Here is a 17,735-nt window from a genome sequence, read left to right as displayed (position 1 = left end):
ATCATTTTCGAATTTTTACTGTTTAATTTATTTAGTACTTTTATTTTATTTCTTTACACAGGTTACCTCACTGGAAATTCTCTACACTCTGACGTAGAGAGTTTCATATTTTCTTGTCTTCTGTCTATTTATGAGGAGGAACAGGGACAAAAAACCTCTTTTAGAGTTTGATCCTGAACTTGAAAGGACTTTGGGGTGGCGTCTGCAACAAGCAAGACTTTACAAGGCTGCAGAGTTCACTATGGACCATAATAATGCTGCTAATGCCAATATGGCAAATCCGAATGGGAATGAGCAACCTAGGAGAGTGCTTGGCTCTTACAGTGCTCCTAATGTAGATCTTTATGGAAAAAGCATTTTGGTACCCCCTATTGCTGCAAACAACTTTGAGCTAAAGCCACAGCTAGTCACTCTTGTGCAACAAAACTGTCAGTATCATAGACTCCCTCAAAAAGATCCAAATCAGTTTATGTCTAATTTTCTGCAGATTTGTGATACTATGAAAACTAATGGAGTGAACCCTAAGGTTTATGAACCCATGCTCTTCCCATTTTCTTTGAGGGATAGAGCAAAGCTGTGGCTAGATTCTCAACCCAAGGAAAGTCTGGATACTTGGGATAAGGTTGTCACTGGGTTTCTTACTAAATTTTTCCCACCACAGAAACTGACTAAGCTTAGTGTGCAGGTTCAGACCTTCAGACAGAAGGATGGTGAGACCCTCTATGAAGCTTGGGAGAGATACAAGCTACTGACCAGGCAATGCCCTCCAGATATGTTCTCTAAATGGACTCAATTAGATATCTTTTATGAAGGCTTGGGTGAAATGTCTAAGATGTACTTAGATAATTCTGCAGGTGGTTCATTTCACATAAAAAAACACCAGAGGAAACTACTGAGCTTATTGAGTTGGTTGCTAGCAACCAATATTTATATTTATCTAACAGGAATCCTGTGAGCTCTGAGGCTCCTCAAAAGAGAGGCATTTTGTAAGTGGAAGCTGTTGATCCTCTTCTTGCCCAGAACAAACTTTTGTCTCAGCAAATAAATCTAATTACTCAATAGTTGAGTGGAATGCAAGTTTCAGCTATCAACACTCAGAATGCACCTCAAGATGTCCCTTATGACATGACAGGTAATTTTATGCAAAATGAGAATTATGATTATGCTCAATCCTCTTCTGAACAGATCAATTACATGGGGAGTGCTCCTAGAAACCCCAATAATGATACATACTCTAAGACCTACAATCAAGGATGGAGAAATCACCTAAATTTTAGGTGGAGAGAGCAACCTCAGAGGCCACAAAATTTTAATAATAATTCTCAGGGCAGTTTTCAACAGAATAATTTTAATAACCACTAGTTTCAGTCATCTCAACAAGCAACTCCTCAATTGTAGAAGAACACTGAACTGGAAGCACTAATGGCAAGTTTTATACAGGAAACCAGAGCATCAATCAAAAACTTGGAGATTCAGATGGGTCAATTAGACACAAAAGTTAATGAAATTGATCAGAGGACCACTAATAGTCTTCCTGGAAACACAATTCCAAATCCAAGAGAGGAGTGCAAGGCTATAACCTTGATAAGTGGACAAGTGGCAAGTACGAAAGCACAAGTTAATGAGGAGCCAGTTGAAAAAGAAGCTCCAGAGGAGAAGAAAGAGGAGGTGGAACACGCCCCTCCTAAGCGTGTAGATAATCCATTCCGAGTCTCTCTTGACACTCATCCTACATTGTCTAAGGCACCTAAGTACAAGCCTAAAATGCCATATCCTCAGAGACTTCAAAAGGAGACCAAGGACAAGTAGTTTTCAAGTTCTTGGAAGTTTTCAGAAAGTTACAAATTAATATTCCTTTTGCTGAGGTTTTGGAGCTAATGCCTCTCTATGTTAAATTCATGAAGGAGTTATTGTCAAAGAAGAAGCCTTTAAAGGGAGATGAGTGATAAACCCCGATTTTGTGGTTTATCTTGTGCTTATTTTGGGGGATTTTATCAATATTTCTCACACTTATTCGCAAGAAATGCATGGTTTTGTGTTCACTTCCCAATATTGCTCCATGATGGAAAACATGCTTATTTTGCCTTAAAATTGCCATATTTTAATCCTCTTCTATTGCCATTCGATGCCGTGATGTATTTGTTGAATAATTTCAGGAATTATAGGGTAGGAATGACTTAGAAGAGAGGGAGAAAGCATGTACAAAGAGGGAAGAACATGAAGAATTAAAATCTTGGGAAAAGCAGCATCGGCGCGCTAGCGCACTCCACCCGGACGCGTGGATGGGATTGGCTGGAAGCGGAGCGCAAGAATGGACGCATCCGCGCAGATCAGAAGATTCCTATTGACGCATACGCGCACGCGTGGATCATAAAAGCAATTGGCGCGCATGCGTGGGAAGCTGCACGTGTGATGAGGCACAGAAGTTTGTGAATTAAAAATTATTAAAATAGTTACGTTGCAAATATAGTTCTTAACTCACTGAAAATCTGCCTATCAATTTAGAAATATGTCACAGAGAATTTAAATTAAAAATTACTGGGAATTTAAGTCCCAGGTCGTCTCCCAACGAGTTGCAGAAAAGTGTGCTATTTTATTAATCAAATGTTCCAAAAAGTTGAGTTAAGTAGGTGGAAAATTAAATTGAGAAAATTCAAATAATGTGAATAAAAGTCTTGACTGGGAGTTGATTAGTTGGAATCTCTATTATTGATGGGATGATTTCAAGATTAATTTATAATTAATGGTTGTTCTGTTTAGTTATCCTTTACTAGGTAAAGGAATGTCAAACAAGTTGGAATGCTAGTTCTGTTCACGAGTTGCAACCCACTTAGTTCAAAGGGATTGGTGTTAGTGATTAGATAACAATCCAACAGTTACCCCAATTACAAATTTTCTTTCAATCCTTCCAACTCAAGATTTCCTTTCAATCAACTCCCCATCAAGTGAGGGAACTACTTACTCAGTGTAAATAATAAATCCATAACACATGAAAGGGAATTAAAAGAAGACATGATTATTGGAATGGAAAATAAATTAAAATGGAAGAAATAATCCTTGTATTAATTAATCATGAAAGTATTCAAATGACAAAATTGAACAAAGCAAAGAACATGGAAGAATAAAACCAAGTTAAGAGAATGAACTAGAATGACGAAGTCTTGATGAGGAAATAACTCTTCTCAATGTTCCAATGCTAAGACCAATTGAAAAATTAAAATTCTTAAACCTAGAGAGAAAAACCTAAAGGAGTAAAACTAGATCTAAAACTCCTAAACTGTGTAGAATGAATGTTGTCTTTTGTTTCTGCATATTCTCTAGCTCTAGTCTGCTGTTCTGGACCCAAAACTGGGTCGAAATAAGGTCCAAAATTGCCCCCAGCGAATTCTGCAGATTATGCAGATCGCACATGTCACGCGATCGCGTCATCCATGCGGACGCGTCATTCGCGCTTTTCCTTGCCACGCGTTCGCGTCGTCCACGCTACCGCGTCGCTTGAGCTTTTCCAATCCGCGCGGCCGCGTGAGCCATGCGGCCGTGTCACTGCGATTTGCTCCCCTTCGCGCGGTCGCTTGAGCCATGCGACCGCGTCACTTCTCGCTGGTTATCTCCTCAAATTCTTGTGTTCCTTCCATTTTTGCTAGCTTCCTTTCCAATCTCCAACTCATTCATGCCCTATAAAGTCTGAAACACTCAACACACAAATCACGGCATCGAATGGAATAAAGGAGAATTAAAAATACATAATTAAAGTCTCTAGGAAGCAGTTTTCAAACATGTTATAAATTCAGGAAGGAATTATAATTTCATGCTAATTTAATGAATAAGTGGGTAAGGATCATGATAAAACCACACAATTAAACACAATATAAACCATAAAATAGTGGTTTATCAACCTCCCCACACTTAAACATTAGCATGTCCTCATGGTTAATTGAAGGAGATAAGGAAATAAGTATGAACATGTAGAAACTAATGAAATACAATGCAAGCCTATATATATAAATAAATACAACTATATGATTCTTGCCCACTTGATCAAAAGTAAATAAGCTCTTCAAAATAATTACAAATCAAATTCCACTAATTCTATCATTATACAATAAAACAGATAAAAGTGCAAGAAGATAGCTCATGAAAGCAGGGAACATGAAAATTCAAGCATTGAACCCTCACTGATAATGTATGTACGCTCTAATCTCTAGTGTATAGGGTAATCACTCTATCCTTCTCTAATCATGCTTTCTAACTTTTGTTCTTCTCCTAACCAATCAACAACAGTTAATATGCCAATGCAAACATCATGAGGTCTTTTCAAGGTTGTAATGGGGCTAAGGTATAGGTAGGGGTATACATTTAGTCAAGTGAGCTAATAAATTGAATCTTTAATTAACCCAAGCTTCAACCCAACCTATATATTTTTAATGTAATCTTAAAGTTCATACCTAGCTACCCAGAATTCCCTTTTTCTATCCATACTCATGTATCAACTTTATATTTGATTCTATCATATGTGCATTGATCTTTGAATTCTGAATTTAACATTGGGGTAATTTTGTCCCCTTATTTATATATATATATATATATATATATATATATATATATATATATTTTTTTTTTTTTTTGACATTAAAATAAATATAGCTTATCAATGCACATAGAATTTTAATTCTTATAGTTTCACATGAGTAGGTATCCAAATTCCCATTAAATTCTCATGACACATTCCCTTAACAACTTTTGTTCCCACAATTTCCCATACTTAACTAGCACACACAATTCTATCTTAAGCTAACCAAAGATTCAATTTGGGATATACAATTGTTTTTCAGCTTAAGGTTGGTAATGTGGTAAAATATAGAACAAATAGGATTTAAAGGCTCAAAGTGGTTAACAAGGGTAATTGAAAAGGGTAGGCTTAATTTGGATAAGTGAGTTTAAACAAATAATGGCCTCAATCATGTGCAAGCATGCAAATATAATAAATATTGGACATATAAGATAAAACAAAATATAGATTACAATCTTAGAGAAGTAAACACACAAGAATGAAATAATTATGGTTAAATAATGTAACCATACATAAAGGCTCAAATCTTTCACAGGTTGTGGGTTCTTTAGCTCAAATATCATGTTCCAAATACAACTCAAGCAAATTTATCATAAAATTTTGAAAAATTAGTGAAATTTTGTTCCAAAGATAGAGTCTTAAAAGAAACTTATTGTCTTTTCAATCAAGTAGAACATGCATGCAACTATCCTAACCTATGCAATTTATTCTATTCTATAAAAGAAAGAAAATCTAACTAAAATATCCTAATTATTGGTGCTAGGGAAAAGAAATTACCTCCGGAAGTCAGTACCTGACCGACCTCCCCACACTTAAGGCTTTGCACCGTCCTCGGTGACGTCTGTCAGGAACAAGGGTGGGCTGGTGGCAGTATCTCTACAGTCGGGACCATTATGGCTCCCTGTGCTGGTAAAAGAAGTGGAGTCTGGGGTATCCGAGTCCCTGAAGTGTCCCTTGAGTAGCTCCTTGAGGTGTTTGAATCGGCGCTCGTTACGGCGCTCTCTCATCTTTGCTTTCTGTTCTTGCTGATCCAACCTGTCAATTATCTGCTGGAGCAATTCATCAGTTGTAGGTGCTTGTGGTGTTGAAGAAGGATTATCTTCAACTAGAGTAGTAGGAAGGCTTGTAGTGGCTGCTGGGAGTTTGAGGTATTTCCCGTTAGGGACATACTGATCATCCCGTGGAAGCACGGCTTTGGTGTCCCCAGCTCTGTAGGAGACTCCGGCTGCTGAGACAAGATCTGAGACCAAGGCGGGGAAAGGTAAGTTGCCCACAATTTGTACGTGTCCCATAACATGCCAGATATGTCTTGAGAGATGCAGAGGTTGGTCTGTAAGAATGCACCATAGTAGAACAGCCATGTCCGCAGTGAAGGAGGACTCGTGAGTGCTCGGAAAGACATAATGGGACATGATCTGTGCCCAGACGCAAGCCTCCAAGGTAAGTGCTGAAGCCAAGATTCCCTTAGGGCGGGTACGGTGGTATCCGTAGATCCAACGGCTGCCAGGTAATGCGATAACTCCGAGAACGGAGTCCCAGTCAAATTGGTACCTCTGGCGCTTAAGTGCGGCTTCTTGGAAGGTGTCCATTCCTTCTGGAATAGGGGGAAGACTCAGAGCTTGCTGAATGGCCTCTTCTGTGATGGGGACTTGCTTCTTCCGGACATAAACAGATTATAGGGTTGGCATGTAGAAGTTAGAGTAGAACTCAACTACCCAAGAAAGATTGACCTGCCTTGGCTGTCTCCGTAGGAAACCCCATTGTCTTCGTTCAATTTGCGGCTCAACAAAGGTAGCAATATTGGATGGGAGGATAAGAAGGTATTCATTGTTATAGTTTCTTTCTGCCAGGATAGGGAACATCTACTCACAGTAGCGATTGGGAAATCGCGCAGTGTCCTTTGCTGGAAAGGCTTTCTCCTTCTCATTAACCTTTATTATCCTCTTAACTCTTTTTGTTGAGGGTTGACTGCGGTTGAAGAAGGCTCTGCCACTAATGCTCTTTTAGTTCCTCTTCTTGCTGGTGGTTTGGAAGTAGCTTTCTCTTTTCCTTTCTTGGTGGCCATCCTGAAAGAAGGGAAGAGAAAGTAAATTAAATTCAAAGAGATATACAGCAAGGAAGGAAACGGAAAAGAGGGTGATGGATGCACATTAAGATATACTGACATTATCACATGCTCGCGAGTACATGTGAAAAGCCAACAATGGAAAATAGCTAGTGCATATAAAGACAAGTGACTGCAAGGTGTTTATTGGCATGCCGGCAAAGGGCATGAGTAGCATAGACCAAGCAATACTTTGTAACAAACCATCACGTTTGTGTTGACAATTAAATTCAATTAATACAATAGTAAAGGAAAGTTGTGAAAAGCAAGCATTGAATAGTATAACAACATAGAGAAGTGCATAATGCCATTTGAGCTTTTTCACAAACACATAGCATGCATGATGAATAAGGTATAGAAAATATGAAGGTGAACATGCAAGCAATCCCTTAAATAGAATAAAAATAATTGTCAAACAATTCGCAATAATCCACAAGCATATAATGAGGGATAATGACTCAAAAAAAAAAAATTTTCTAACACCATGTAAAAAGGAAAAGAAAAAGAAAGAAAATATGAATAATGAAAAGAAAAAGAAAAGAAAAGAAAATACATATAAAATAATAAGAATGATAGAAAAAGAAAGAGGGAGGAAGAAAGTAAAACCTTGTTAATGGAGGTGAGATAGAGAGTGAAAGGTGAGATAAAAGGGGGAAGGGAGAAGGAAGAAATAAGGAGGGAAAAGGAAAATTAGGATTTGGAGGAGAGAAAGATAAGATATGTGGCAATTTTAGGTTGAGCTGTGCGGCGCATGTGACGCGGCCGCGTGGGGCACGCCTTCGCGTGGATGCGCTTCAAGTATGGTGACGCGATCGCGTCGGTCACGTGGTCGCGTGACCCATGTTATGCTTCTGGCGCGAGTGCAGCCTTGCACCAGCGCAACTCTCTGTTCAAATTAATTTATTTGCCAACATTGGGACGGCGCGATCGCGTGAGTGTGCGCCAGAAAATGGATGACGCGGCCGCATCGGCGACGCGGTCGCGTGATAAGGATTGTGCTTCCAGCACCAATCCAGCATCACTCTCGCACAATATTTCATTGTGCACCCTTTTACGCCGAAAATTCAGGGCACGCGGCCGCATGGGGCACGCGGTCGCGTGGGAGGCCATGATTTCCATGCGACGAGAACGCGTCAGCGACGCGGTCGTCTGGGTTGATTTGTGCCATTGGCACGCCTCCAGCCACACTCCAGCGTGACTTTCTGTTAATTTTTATTTTTCTTTACTCTCCCTGTGACGCGGACGCGTCGCTGATACGATCGCGTCGCGTAGCAAAATTTTTTTTTTTGAAAATAAAAACAGGTAAATGCAGATGCACGAAAGTACTAAGAAAGAGAAGAGTTATTGAATAGGAAAAACTAAAAATAAAGAAAAGAGCGATCATACCATGGTGGGTTGTCTCCCACCTAGCACTTTGCTTTAACGTCCGTAAGTTGGTCGCTCCACTAGCTCAATCTTCTGCTATGTGGGGATCTTCCAAGAGGAAGATCTCAAGCTCCTTGTTTCTCTGCATCTTCTCGCCATGGTATAGCTTCAGGCGTTGTCCATTAACCTTAATAAGTTCAGAGCTTGAAGGATGGCTTAGGTGATAAACTCCGTACAGTTCGGCCTTCTCTACTCTGTATGGACCTTCCCATCTTGATCTCAACTTGCCTGGCATGAGCCTTAGTCGAGATTTGTAAAGGAGGACTAAATCCCCAGGTTGGAACTCTTTCTTCTTGATGTCTTGGTCATGTACAGCCTTCATCTTTTCCTTGTATATTCTGGAGTTTTCATAAGCTTCTAGGTGAAGGCTCTCCAGTTCCTGCAGTTGCAACTTCCTTTCAGCTCCGGCTTTCTCAATTCCCATGTTGCACTCCTTAACTGCCCAAAAAGCTCTGTGTTCTACTTCAACTGGGAGATGACAAACTTTTCCATAAACCAAGCAGAAAGGACTCATTCCAATGGGTGTCTTGTATGCTGTTCTATATGCCCAGAGTGTATCTTGTAGCTTGGTGCTCCAGTCTTTTCTATGTGGCTTTACTATCTTTTGCAAGATACGCTTAATTTCTCTGTTTGACACCTCGGCTTGCCCATTAGTTTGGGGATGGTAAGCTGTTGCAACTTTATGAATTATCCCATGCTTCTTCATTAATCCTGTTAGTCTCTTGTTACAAAAATGGGTGCCTTGATTGCTCACGATTGCTCGTGGTGATCTGAAGTGACATATAATATGGTTTCTCACAAAGAAAACAACAGTGTTAGCATCATCAGTGCGGGTAAGAATTGCTTCCACCCATTTGGAAACATAATCCATAGCTAACAATATATAAAAATATCTATTAGAATTTGGAAATGAACCCATGAAGTCAATGCCCCAAACATCAAAAATTTCACAGAAAAGCATAATTTGTTGAGGCATCTCATCCCTCCTGGATATATTATCAAATTTCTGGCATGAGAGACAAGATTTACAAAACTCAGCAGCGTCTCTAAAAAGAGTAGGCCACCAGAATCCACAGTCTAAGATCTTTCTAGCTGTTCTTTGAGGACCAAAATGTCCTCCACTCTCAGATGAGTGACAGGCCTCTAAAATGGACTGGAATTCTGATTGAGGCACACAACGTCTAATTACTTGATCAGCGCCATATCTCCACAAATATGGGTCATCCCATATATAATATTTAGACTCGCTTTTCAGCTTGTCTCTTTGATGCTTAGAAAAATTTGGAGGAAATGTACAGCTAACTAAATAATTAGCAATAGGTGCATACCAAGGGACTAACTCAGATACTGCTTGCAGGTTATCAAAAGGAAAATTATCATCTATAGGAGTAGAATCATCCTTAATATGCTCAAGGCGACTCAAGTGGTCTGCCACTAAATTTTGATTACCACACCTATCCTTTATTTCTAAATCAAATTCTTGTAACAGCAGTATCCAACGTATGAGTCTTGGTTTGGATTCCTTTTTAGCTAATAGATACTTCAAAGCTGCATGGTCTGAATACACTACTACTCTAGTACCAAATGAATAAGCTCGGAATTTATCCAGAGCAAAAACAATAGCAAGAAGCTCTTTCTCAGTAGTAGTATAGTTGGATTGGGCAGTGTCTAAAGTCTTAGATGCATAAGCAATAACGAAAGGATCCTTACCTTCACGCTGAGCCAGCGCTGCTCCTACTACATGGTTGGAAGCATCGCACATGATTTCAAATGGCTAGCTCCAGTCTGGTCCTCTCACAATTGGAGCTTGAGTCAGAGCAGTCTTCAGCTTATCAAACGCTTGTTTGAAATCCTCACTAAACTCGAACTCAATATCCTTCTGCAGTAATCTGGATAAGGGAAGTGCGACCTTACTAAAGTCCTTAATAAATCTCCTGTAAAAACCTGCATGGCCAAGGAACGAACGGACTTCCCTCATAGAAGAGGGGTAAGGTAAACTAGAAATAACATTCACGTTTGCTGGGTCTACAGAAATGCCATTATTAGATACCACATGTCCTAATACAATCCCTTGTTTCACCATAAAGTGACATTTTTCGAAATTTAATACAAGGTTTGTATTAACACATCTATCTAATACTCTAGATAATCCATCTAAGCAAAGGCTAAAAGAATCACCATAAACGCTAAAATCGTCCATAAAAACTTCCATACAGTCCTCAATAAGATCAGAGAAAAGACTCATCATGCACCTTTGGAAAGTAGCTGGTGCATTGCACAAGCCAAAGGGCATTCTCTTGTAAGCATAAGTCCCAAAAGGACATGTAAAAGTAGTCTTTTCCTGATCCTCAGGAGCTATATGAATCTGGAAATAACCTGTGTAACCATCTAAAAAGCAATAATGTGATTTACCTGACAGGCGATCCAGCATTTGATCAATGAATGGAAGTGGGTAGTGATCCTTACGGGTAGCTTGGTTGAGACGCTTGTAATCAATGTAGACTCTCCAAGCATTCTGAACTCTACTTGCTATGAGCTCTCCATGCTCATTCTTCACTATAGTAACTCCAGACTTCTTGGGCACCACTTGTACTGGGCTTACCCATTCACTGTTTGAAATGGGATATATGATACCGGCTTCCAATAGTCTGGTCACTTCCTTTTTGATAACTTCCAAGATGGTGGGATTCAATCTTCTTTGGGGTTGACGGACAGGTCTTGCTCCCTCTTCTAAAAATATTCTGTGCTCACATACTTGAGGGTTGATGCCTACTATGTCTGCCAAGCTCCACCCAATTGCCTTCTTATGCTTCCTCAGCACATCAAGTAACTGCTCTTCTTGTTGAGAAGTAAGTTCCCTTGCAATGATAACTGGAAACCTCTGCTCATCTTCAAGATAAGCATATTTGAGATATGGAGGGAGGGGTTTCAATTCTAACTTTTGATCATGGGCAGGCTCTGGATTATCTGGAGCTTATGAAAATGACGAAGTGCCCTCATTGTCAGTTAAGAGGGTCCCCACACTTGGACCTTGTCCAGTGTGCCTCTCTTCTAACTCTTCCTTGTGAACTTCAGCTACACTTTCATCTATGACATCACACTGAAAGATAGAACGATCTTCTGGGGGGTTGTCAATGACTCCATTCAGATTGAAGATTACTATGCGGCCATCTATTTCAAAGGAGTATGTTCCTGAAAAAGCATCCAATTTGAATTTTGATGTCTTCAGGAATGGTCTTCCAAGTAGGATTAATGATGGCTTATCTGAATCATTATGGGGCATCTCCAAGATATAAAAATCAGTGGGAAATGTAAGCCCTTTAATGTTCACCAAAACATCTTCAGCAACTCCAGCCACTGTAATAATGCTTTTATCTGCTAACACAAAACGAGCTGCCGACCTTTTTAAGGGAGGGAGCCTCAAAATATCATATATAGACAAAGGCATTATACTGACACATGCTCCTAAATCACACATGCAATCATAAATTACTACACCACCAATAGTACAGCTAACTATACAAGGACCTGGATCACTATATTTTTAGGTAATCCTCCCATTAAAGCAGATATAGAACTACCTAAAGGAATAGTTTCTAATTCATTAATTTTGTCTTTATGGATACATAAGTCTTTTAGAAACTTTGCATATTTAGGTACCTGCTGAATAACATCAAAAAGAGAAACAGTTACCTCAACCTTTTTGAATATTTCTACCATTTTGGGGTCGGGTTCTAGCTGCTTCCTAGGCTTCTTTGCAAGTTGTGGAAATGGAATAGGAGTAGTGTTTTCTGTGGTGTCTGCGCCTTTTGGTGCTTCCTCCTGTGGTTGAGCTATTTCTTCTTCAGCTATGTCCTGTATGTCCTCTTCCTCTTCAACATCTTCTATTTCTACTACCTCTTCAGCTGAGGTGTGTTCTGGTGGGCTTGGTTCCTCCTGATTCCTCTCCTGTAGGGTGGTTCCAGACTTTAGGTTGATGGCATTAATGCCTCCCTTTGGATTGGGTAATGGTTGAGTGGGGATTCCAGTGGAGCTTGAAGGTTAGTTACTGGAATTTTGCGTTGATCCAATCTGTGACATAAGAGCTTGCAAAGTAGAGGTGAGACCATTCAGACTGGCATTAATACTATTCATGATGTTATTTTCCATGGTCTGTTGTCTTCGCTCAAAATATTGTAGTAGCTCTTCATTAGGAGATAAAGAAGAATGAGTAAATTGAGAGGTCTGCTATTGATTGTTCTGTGGTCCTGGGTTTTGCCTCAGGTGAGGTGCTCTGTAAGGTTGATTCTGCTGCCTGTTGTTGTTATTATTCCACCTCTGATTTCTCTGATTATCTCGGCCTCCTCTGTTATTGTTGTCCCTCCAATTCTGGTTAGAATTGTCCTGCCATCCATGGTTATTATTTCCACTTTGATTGTACCCTTGGTTCGGGCGGTCATAGAAGTTATGAGTGGATGCCACCATGTTGTCTTCTTGTTGGAGCTGCGGGCATTCATCAGTGTAATGGCTATAATCAGCACAGATTCCGCAAATTCTTTGCGGGACTAATTGTTGGTTTTACTGTGGCGAGGGAGGTTGAGCTTGCTGAGCTTGTTGTTGATTTAATTGCATCTGCTTCAGCAAGTTGGTCATCTCACATATACTCTGAGCTAGAGCCACAGTCTCTCTGCTAGAGGATACTTCTGCAACGGCTTTTGAACGGCCTTGCTTTTGTCTGTGGTTCCTAGTAGATTCAGCTAAATCACTGATCAATTGCCAAGCCTCATCAGTGGTCTTGTACTTCTTCATAGACCCATTGCTAGCACTTTCCAATATGGTCTTATCTTGGGGCCTCATGCCCTATGTGATATAGCTAAGTAACACTATCTTGTCAATCATGTGGTGGGGGCATGCTTCCAGATGATTATTGAAGCGCTCCCAGTATTCAAAGAGAGTCTCATTGTCATCCTGAACAATTGTGGAAATATCCTTCCTCAGTTTATCAGTAACTTCAGATGGAAAGAATTTCTCCAAAAACTCCTTTCTGAGTGTATCCCAGTTGGATACATTTGCTAGAGGTTGAGTGTAGTACCACTCTCTTGCTTTTCCCTCGAGAGAAAACGGGAAAGCTTTCAGCAAAATTGAAGTTTTATCAGTACCATCACGCCTGACAGTAGAACAGGCTGCCTGGAAATCTCTCAAGCGCTTGATAGGCTCTTGAGCAGGTAGGCCATGAAACTTGGGCATCAAATTTAGCAGTGCGGTCTTTATTTCAAAATCTGTAGCTACCGTTGGATGATGCGCTTGAAACGGTTACATTGTAAAATCAGGGGCTCCTTCCTCCTGGATGGTAACTCTCCTAGCTGCCATGTCTTCTGCACGTAAAACAACCGAATCAGTAGAACGGGGGCTGGTTTCTTCCTCAAGTTCACTTTCAGATCCGCCCTCAGAGCGGACTAATCGACGTTGTTCTCACCTTATTCGTGAAATAGTCCTTTCAATTTCAGGATCGAATATTAGCAAGCGCGGATCAGGAAGTGAACGCGTCATTTGACGAAAGAAACATGCAGCTCATAGTAGCAAAATAAAATAAAAGGCAAATAAATAAATTCTAATTAATAACTTTAGCACTCTATTGCAACTCCCCGGCAACGGCGCCAAAAATTGATGAGGCACAGAAGTTGGTGAATTAAAAATTATTAAAATAGTTACGTTGCAAGTATAGTTCTTAACTCACCGAAAATCTGCCTATCAATTTAGAAATATGTCACAGAGAGATTAAATTAAAAATTACTGGGAATTTAAGTCCCAGGTCGTCTCCCAACGAGTTGCAGAAAAGTGTGCTATTTTATTAATCAGATGTCCCAAAAAGTTGAGTTAAGTAGGTGGAAAATTAAATTGAGAAAATTCAAATAATATGAATAAAAGTCTTGACTGGGAGTTGATTAGTTGGAATCTCTATTATTGATGGGATGATTTCAAGATTAATTTATAATTAATGGTTGTCCTGTTTAGTTATCCTTTACTAGGTAAAGGAAAGTCAAACAAGTTGGAATGCTAGTTCTGTTCACGAGTTGCAACCCACTTAGTTCAAAGGGATTGGTGTTAGTGATTAGATAACAATCCAACAGTTAACCCAATTACAAATTTTCTTTCAATCCTTCCAACTCAAGAGTTCCTTTCAATCAACTCCCCATCAAGTGAGGGAACTACTCACTCATTGTAAATAATAAATCCATAGCACATGAAAGGGAATTAAAAGAAGACATGATTATTGGAATGGAAAATAAATTAAAATGGAAGAAATAATCCTTGTATTAATTAATCATGAAAGTATTCAAATGACAAAATTGAACAAAGCAAAGAACATGGAAGAATAAAACCAAGTTAAGAGAACGAACTAGAATGACGAAGTCTTGATGAGGAAATAACTCTTCTCAATGTTCCAATGCTAAGACCAATTGAAAAATTAAAATTCTTAAACCTAGAGAGAAAAACCTAAAGGAGTAAAACTAGATCTAAAACTCCCAAACTGTGTAGAATGAATGTTGTCTTTTGTTTCTGCATATTCTCTGGCTCTAGTCTGCTGTTCCAGGCCGAAAACTGGGTCGAAATAAGGTCCAAAATCACCACCAGCGAATTCTGCAGATTATGCAGATCGCACGTGTCACGCGATCGCGTCATCTATGCGGACGTGTCTTTCGCGCTTTTCCTTGCCACGCGTTCGCGTCGTCCACGCTACCGTGTCGCTTGAGCTTTTCCAATCCGCACGGCCGCGTGAGCCATGCGGCCGCGTCACTACGATTTGCTCTCCTTCGCGCGGTCACGTGAGCCATGCGACCGCGTCACTTCTCGCTGGTTATCTCCTCAAATTCTTATGTTCCTTCCATTTTTGCTAGCTTCCTTTCCAATCTCCAACTCATTCATGCCCTATAAAGTCTGAAACACTCAACACACAGATCACGGCATCAAATGGAATAAAGGAGAATTAAAAATACATAATTAAAGTCTCTAGGAAGCAGTTTTCAAACATGTTATAAATTCAGGAAGGAATTATAATTTCATGCTAATTTAATGAATAAGTGGGTAAGGATCATGATAAAACCACACAATTAAACACAATATAAACCATAAAATAGTGGTTTATCAACGTGACCTCATTAAAGGAAATCATGCCTGGCGATTTCTGAGGCTCATCAGGCCCAATTTCAAGCTGTTTCTGCATGGAAAAGTCCCAAGGATGCTAAGGGGAAAGGGGGGATCAATCATTTTTACACTAAGACATAATTTTAGCTAATTTTTGGTTCTTTAGTTATTCTAGAGAGAGAAACACTTGTTCCTCTCTAGATCTAGTTTTAATTTGATCTCCCTTGTTGATTTATGAATTGGATCTTGTTAATACAAGTTTTAATTGTTCAATTTGAATTCCTTGTTACAATTTTGCTTATATCTAGTGATAGTTTTATGAATTCTTGTCAATTATCATTTTATACCCATTTCATGAATGTTGTGAATCTTGACTTGTTGATGTTACATTGATGATTTCTATGTTTAATCTTGTTGTTTGGATGATTGTATGTTGATAATTGTTAGTGAGCACTTGTAGATTTCAATTTAATTGCTATTTTGAACAAGTCTTTTGTTAATGCTTACCAAGTGTTCGATGAATTGTTTACTTTGATTATGAAGTAGTCTTCTTTACTCTTGGCCTAGGTCAAGGGAATTAGGTAAACTTGAGTCATTAGGTCTAATGGATTTGATGATTTGGGAGCCTTTGGTGGTCAATTTGATACTCATTGATGCCAACCCACTACTAATCCAATTAGTAGGTAGGTTGGGACTTATGGGTTGATGTGATCAAAGCCATTTGATGTACTTCAAGTCTAGGAGTAGATATCACGTACTTAAGACTTTGAGGGTAGACTTAATGAGCTTGGTTCCTCATAATTGTCAAGATACGGTTTTTAGACAAGGATCGTGACCCCAATTCCCACGCCTAGCCAAGAGTTGCTTTTATTATTCATATTTGAAAACCAATTTTCCCAAATTATTTGCTTTAATTACAGTTACTTGCTTGGTTTATAATAGAATTAAGTGGAATGTTGCTTGTTCGTTGGAATTTCTCATGTTTTGCTTAGATAGTTGAATTAGTTTGTTGCAATTTAAGATTACTTGCTTGTTAAGATTCCCATTTATTTTCATGCTCATAACTCACAACCCCAGATTTCTAACCAATGTTGAAGCACATGTTTGCCCATTCCTTGTGAGACGACCCGAGGTTTGAATACTTCGGTTATTTCTATTGGGGTTGAACTTGTGACAACCAAATCCCTCTCTAAATTTGACCCCCGAGGATTGTTGTTGGTAGAGCTATACTTGCAACGTGGTTTTATTGGAGAAAATCTTTACCAATACACCCTTGGGAGCCTGTAAAATTTTTGGCGCCGTTGCCGGGGAATGGTTGCAACATATGCCTTGATATTGGTTATGTGAATATGTGAATATTGTAGATATTTTACCTCTTTTAATACTTAGCTATAGTTCAGATTTTTTTTACATTTGTGCTATGACTTTCAAGTTTGATGACTCGGTCTCAACCGAATTCTAGCTTATCCAATTTTGATCCCGAGATCAAAAGAACTTTGTTACACACTCGGCAAGCTAGACGATGGTTAGACTATACGCCTAGTACTTCGGCCTCTCTTGAGGAAAATACCGAATCACTAGACGTCACCGAGAGTGACTTGGAGTCCGCTACTTCCTATTCTTCTGTTGACACTACTAATACATCTTTGCATCCTACAGGTGAGCGACACATGGCGGAGCCACACCGGATCACTTTGCATGAGCAAGGAGCTCCGGATATCATACTTCAACCGTTGCAAGCAAGGTATCCTAACCTTGATCCAAACTTTGAGTTGAAGAGTAGCTTGATAAATCTACTTCCTAAGTATCATGGGTTGCCGGGTCAAGACCCCATCCGACATTTGAAGGATTTTCAAGTTGCTTGCTCTACGGCTCGAAGGCAAGGAGCCGATGAGGTAGCTATCATGGTCTTTGCATTCCCTTTCTCTCTTGAAGAGCAAGCAAAAACATGGTTCTACTCGCTACCGGATGAGATTGTGACTAATTGGGATTTCTTGAGAAGAGAGTTTCTTGATAAGTTCTTCCCATCGGAGAAGATCGACTACATCCAAAAAGAGATTTCGGGTATAATGCAAAGAGACCAAGAGAGTTTGTACGAGTATTGGTCTCGATTCAAGAGGCTATTGGAGTCATGTCCACACCACGGAATGACCACTCACTTGCTCATTAGCTACTTTACCAGAGGTCTTTGTGCGGAAGATAGAAGATTGCTCACCACTTCTAGTGGCGGTTCCCTTTCGAAAAACAAGACGGAGGGAGATGCTTGGAATTTGATAAAGGATGTTGCCGAAGCTACACAACACACAAGGGTGAGAAGTAATCCTCTCAAGGGTGTGGTAGAACCATCCCCCTCCGAAGCAAGTCTAACCAAGGCACTTGGGGATATGACCACCATCCTTACACAAATCCAAAGGGATCAAAAGGAATACTACTCCATCCAAGCCGTCCAAGCCCCACCTCCGGTTGCTCAACTTGAAGGCCCTCCTAGAATTTGTGGTTTGTGCTCTAGCA

General features: G+C 39.8%; 2 non-coding genes across 2 annotated transcripts; one reads left to right on the top strand and one right to left on the bottom strand.

Moving 5' to 3' along the window:
* Positions 1–670: 670 nt before the first annotated feature.
* LOC148564728 (small nucleolar RNA R71) lies at positions 671–777 on the bottom strand. Its single transcript, XR_015885617.1, has one exon. It is a non-coding gene; the product is annotated as a small nucleolar RNA R71 (small nucleolar RNA).
* Positions 778–12,971: 12,194 nt separating this feature from the next.
* LOC148564727 (small nucleolar RNA R71) lies at positions 12,972–13,079 on the top strand. The gene has a single exon (XR_015884876.1). It is a non-coding gene; the product is annotated as a small nucleolar RNA R71 (small nucleolar RNA).
* Positions 13,080–17,735: the final 4,656 nt, after the last annotated feature.

This window comes from Arachis ipaensis, chromosome B5, assembly GCF_059453495.1.
Source record: "Arachis ipaensis isolate K30076 ecotype BB chromosome B5, ASM5945349v1, whole genome shotgun sequence".
NCBI classification, from domain to species: Eukaryota; Viridiplantae; Streptophyta; class Magnoliopsida; order Fabales; family Fabaceae; genus Arachis; species Arachis ipaensis.
This window is presented reverse-complemented; position numbering and strand designations above follow the sequence as displayed.